Source organism: Symphalangus syndactylus, chromosome 15 (genome assembly GCF_028878055.3).
Source record: "Symphalangus syndactylus isolate Jambi chromosome 15, NHGRI_mSymSyn1-v2.1_pri, whole genome shotgun sequence".
Taxonomy (NCBI): domain Eukaryota; kingdom Metazoa; phylum Chordata; class Mammalia; order Primates; family Hylobatidae; genus Symphalangus; species Symphalangus syndactylus.
This window is the reverse complement of record NC_072437.2, coordinates 48334430-48339611: the sequence shown is the minus strand read 5'-3', so window position 1 is coordinate 48339611 and position 5182 is coordinate 48334430. Positions and strand designations below refer to the sequence as shown.

General features: G+C 41.9%; 1 non-coding gene across 1 annotated transcript; it reads right to left on the bottom strand.

Annotated features, from left to right (window-relative positions):
• Positions 1–4835: 4835 nt before the first annotated feature.
• LOC129464317 (U6 spliceosomal RNA) lies at positions 4836–4939 on the bottom strand. Its single transcript, XR_008651544.1, has one exon. It is a non-coding gene; the product is annotated as a U6 spliceosomal RNA (small nuclear RNA).
• Between the last annotated feature and the right edge of the window lie 243 nt (positions 4940–5182).

Here is a 5182-nt window from a genome sequence, read left to right as displayed (position 1 = left end):
TTGAAGAAACAGATGGTAATGAGCAGTCTGGTTTTCACTAGAGAGTAATTAAGTCTCCCACCAACTCATTGAATCATTTGCATAAACTTCCCAAGACAGAAGTGCAGCTCCTGAAAGAGCTGGGAGAAGCTGAATTGGGCTCTCATCCCTCATTACTATTTATAAACAAGTCACAAGGGATGTGGATCTTGGAATATCAATATTTTCGACCCCCAAATCGATTTGCCGCAAGGTTGCTAAAGCATGGGAATATTTAGACAACAGGTAAATTAGGTTCAACAAAAACATACGTGTAAGAAACCTGGGTTACCTGAGGGTCTTTCAGGTTGTGTACCAATTACGTACAAGTCCTGTGATCTCTCCTTGGCAGTCTGGTTAGACTAACTTTCAGTTAACTGACAAAGATGAATTAAGTGCCTGACTCGTGTGCCTGTCTCGGGTTATTAAGAAAAAAAGTGTGCGATGTGGTCCCTGCCCTCAAGTTGTTTACAACGTATTTGAGAAGATGAAACTAAGATACAGGAAACAATTAGTGGAGTATGGAAGACAGCATATAATTAAGGGCTAAATTGTGTGGAACAGACCACAGGACGTTGAAAGAAGGAAGTGGTCTATATGGACCAGCATGGTTCAGGAATGCTTCACCAAACAGGTGAATTAAAGAAGCACATTTTCCATGTACTCCATAAATATATAGACCCACTATATACCCACAAACATTCAAATTTTTGCTTGAATGAATATATATATATATATATTTTGAGACAGGGTCCAGCCCAGGCTGGAGTGCAGTGGCATGATCTCACTGCAACCTCGACCTCCTGGGCTCAACCCATCCTCCCACTTCAGCCTCCCGCATAGCTGGGACTACAGGCATGTGCCACCATGCCTGTCTAATTTTTGCATTATTTGTAGAGACAGGGTTTCACCATGTTGCCCAGCCTGGTCTGGAACTCCTGAGCTCAAGAGATCTGTCCTTCTTGGCCTCCCATACTGCTGGGATTAAAGGCATGATCCACTGTGCCCAGCCCAGAATAAAAAAATTAAAAAAAATTAAGGAAAAAAAAAGCACGTTTTCCATAGGACCGATATATATGAAGGGGCAGTGTGCTTGTGTTGGAAGATAGGGCAGAGAGGGAGACTTGACTCTGGTAATGCGGGGCTTTGGTAGCCAGGCAGGGAGGAAGAAGAACAGAGAACTCAGAGAACTTTCATAGTCAGGCAGAGGAGTCTGGACCTAATTTAATTTACTTTCTTTTATTTTCTTTCATTTATTTATTCTTTTAAAGAGACAGGATCTCACTTTGTCACCCAGGCTGGAGTGCAGTGGTGCAATCACTCACTGTAACCTCCAACTCCGGGCTCAAGCGATCCTTCTACCTCAGTCTCCCAGTAGCGGGGATTGCAGGCATACGTCATCATGCCTGGTGAATTTTTAAATTTTTTTGTAGAGATGGCACTTTGCTATGTTGCCCAGGCTGATCTCAAACTTCTGTGCTCAAGGAATCTTGCCACCTTGACCTCCTAAAGTGCTAGGATTACAGGCATGGAGCCACTGCACCTGGCCCACTTATTTTTAAAGACTTCAGAACATAGGGACCCAGCCGGGTGCAGTGACTCATGCCTATAATCCCAGCATTTTGGGAGGCTAAGGGGGGAGGATCATCTGAGGTCAGGAATTTGAGACCAGCCTGACCAACATGGCAAAACCCCATGTCTACTAAAAATACAAAAATTAGCTGGACATAGTGGTGGGTGCCTGTCATCCTAGCTACTCGGGAGGCAGAAACGAGTAGCTGGACCTGAATCAAGAATTGCTTGAACCCAGGAGGCAGAGGTTGCAGTGAGCGGAGATCATGCCACTGCACTCCAGCCTGGGTGACAGAGCGAGACCCATCTCAAAAAAACAAAACAAAACAAAACAAAACAAAAAAAAGAACATAGGACCTGATAAAAGCAGTATTTTGTAATGACTCTTTGGCAACAGTATGCAGGAATCACTGGAGCAGAAAAGACACCCGAAGCAGGGAGGCTGGCTGGAATCGGATACAGTAATCTAGAGTGGGTAGAACTTTATTTGGAAGGATTGCGGTGGACATGGAGAGAACAAGTAAAAATAGAGCTTTAAGTGAGAGCTTACTACATGCTGGAAAGGCATCTTATTCTCATAACAACCCAAGGTGATACTGATATAAACTCATGTTAGCACTGATTTTCTGATGTGGAAACTGTGGTTGAGGAGGTGAACTTGTGACTTGGACCCAGAGGTGGTATGTCTTAGAGCCAAGGTTTGAGCCCAGTATGAATCTTAAATCACTATTTAGATGGAAGAGATTACTGTGGGAGAAGTAGACATTTTGGCCAAAGAATAGCCCAGGAAATCTGGGCTATTCTTTCCTATATTTCCTATATTTCCTAGGAATCTAGCTAGGAAAACCCTGGGTTAGACAAATTTAAAAACAGGTCATTTTCTCTCCCTTTATTTCTAGACCTCTGTGGTGTCCTCTAGGGTGTCCTAGACCTCTATGCGGCTATTGCATATAGCGCATCTGCAAGAGAATTTAGTCTGAGGAGCATGTCTACACTGGCGTCGTGCAGAAGGCATTTGGAAAATGCTGGCATGAAATCTTCCTTCCTAGCCACGCTAAGCTCCAAAATCAGGAATACCAGGGGGCCATCAGGACTGGAAGTGAGGGTATTCCAGGGACTGCTAGAGAGCCAGAGGTTAGGACTGGGGTTAATTAAGCAAAAGCAGAAAATAAGAGAAGCAGACACAGGAGGCAGCTATCAGCCTGCCAAACTAGATTCAGGGACTTGCGCATTCAAAGTGGGAAGGTTTGGCTCACAGGCAAATTAGTTCTAGAGAGAACCTAGTGCCTGGAAGTCCAGTTTCTGCTGCCTGCTGCTGGGTCCTTCCTTGCCTCACCTGGCTGGACTCTGCCAGGTCAGCCTGTCTCTACTTCGGCATCTCAAAGCTTTAAGGCCAAGCAGCTGATGCTCTTGATGTGGGGCTTAACAGAGGTTAGTAGTTTTTCCTGGTTAGAAAAAGTGTTAGAGAATTAGGTTGTAGCAGGAATGGTTTGATTTGGTTGATACCCTGGAGGCCCAGGGTTGTGAAATTTTACTTTGACTCAAAACGAAATTGGGAGTAATTCTAATGAGAAAAGAAAGTGCTTGAGGAAGAGGATTCTTGCTGAAATCTGAGGTTTTGGAAGGAGAAAAGGTTAAAACAAAACTACAGCTGAGTTTAAAACCCAAGACCCCTTAAACACTGGCTGGCTTTAAAACTCTACTACAAATGATTAGAGCATTAGCCATGATTTCTAAAGCTTGCAATTTCACTTATGAATCTACACACTGATTACATTTTGGATACATTTGGCAGCCAAAGTAGACCAGGAAATCATTATTGGATAAAAAGGGCCACACAGGAGGAAGTTTTTATTGGCAAATATCAACTTATATATTCACAGAATCCTATCATCTTAGTCCTAGAAGGAATCTATCCCCCCTGCCTTATGAAGGCCTTCTCTAAAATGTGTCCAAAGAGACAACAATCTCTTCTCATTTAATAACCTGCCCCCCTTCCAACTCTCTGAAATATATTCCAACCTCTGATACTCCTATCGTATTAATTTAAATCCTTTTTTTTTTTTTTTTTTTTGGTTATCTCCTCTGTGAACATGGAAAACAGTTATCATCTTTTCTTTCAAAACCCTTCATATTCTAGAAGGCTATAATTACATTTCCCTCAATTTTCTCAGCTTTTGATGGAATAATATACATGTGTATTTCTGACATTTGTTGACTTCTGGGGATGTGTAGGGCACTGAGCATGTCACATAAATTATTTAGTTCTGACAAAAGCCTGCATAATATTTATATTGCATAAATTTTATATAAATATAATAATTACACATGATATAGTTTTCCCCCCCACTTTCTATCTAAAGTAGAAGCTCCTTGTAAGCTGGGATTCTTAGCCCCATTTGAGAGATCAAGAAATTGACACTTGAGGTTCAGAGGTTAATAATACCTTTCAAACAGTTGGTAAATAGAAGAGCCAGGATTGAAAAACTGCCGATGTTCACGTGAACACACGGATTAAATTTCCCAAACCTTTGAGGTGACTTCCCTACGACTTTTTTTTTTTTTTTTTTTAGATGGAGTTTTACTCTTGTTGCCCAGGCTGGAGTGCAGTGGCTCAATCTCGGCTCACTGCAATCTCTGCTTCCCAGGTTCAAGTGATTCCCCTGTGTCAGCCTCCTGAGTAGCTGAGATTAGAGGCACCTGCCACCATGCCCAGGTGATTTTTATATTTTCAGTAGAGATGGGGTTTCATCATGTTAGCCAGGCTGGTCTCAAACTCCCGACCTCAGGTGATCCACCCACCTCTGCCTCCCAAAGTGCTGGGATTACAGACGTGATCCACTGCACCTGGCCCACTATGATCTTTCTATTCTTCTTTGACTCCTTTGCTTTTCTTCTCCTATCCTTTCCTTCATGCTGCTTTCTTTGACTATTTGACTATCTTTACTGTTCTTCTTAGCATTCATTTTTGTACGTCACACATATATTATTTACATATTATAATATTTACACAAGATATAGTTTTCTCTTCACTTTCTCTCTAAAGTAGAAGCTTCTTGTAAGTTGGAACCATGACTTATGCATAATTTATTGACTTTTTAGACAGAACATTATGCTCTGAGTGATGATTGTTTTATTATGGTGTAGAAAAAAAGGGGTCCTATTAAGAGGAAGACAGAGACTTTTATGAGGTCAAACCATTTCTCCTTCCTGCAAGCTCCGAAAGCATCTTTACTTTCTGTTTTCTTTTTATGGAATGCTTCATGAATTTGCGTGTCATCCTTGCCCAGGGGTCGTGCTAATCTCTGTATTGTTCCAATTTGAGTAGATGTGCTGCCGAATGGAGCACCTGAAAGCATTTTGTGCAAACGCAGCCAAGTATAGCAAAAAAAGAGAAGGTGGGTGGGTGGTGCTGGGGTCAGAAGACATGGGTTGAAATTCTAACTCTAAAATTTACTACTCGTTTGACCTGGGAAAGTTACTATTACTTTCTGAGCACCTGTTTTCTCCATGGTAAAATGCGGATGATAATATGGATCTTGTAGTGTTATGAGGATTACAAAATGCAATAGGGTGGGCATTTTATATAGAG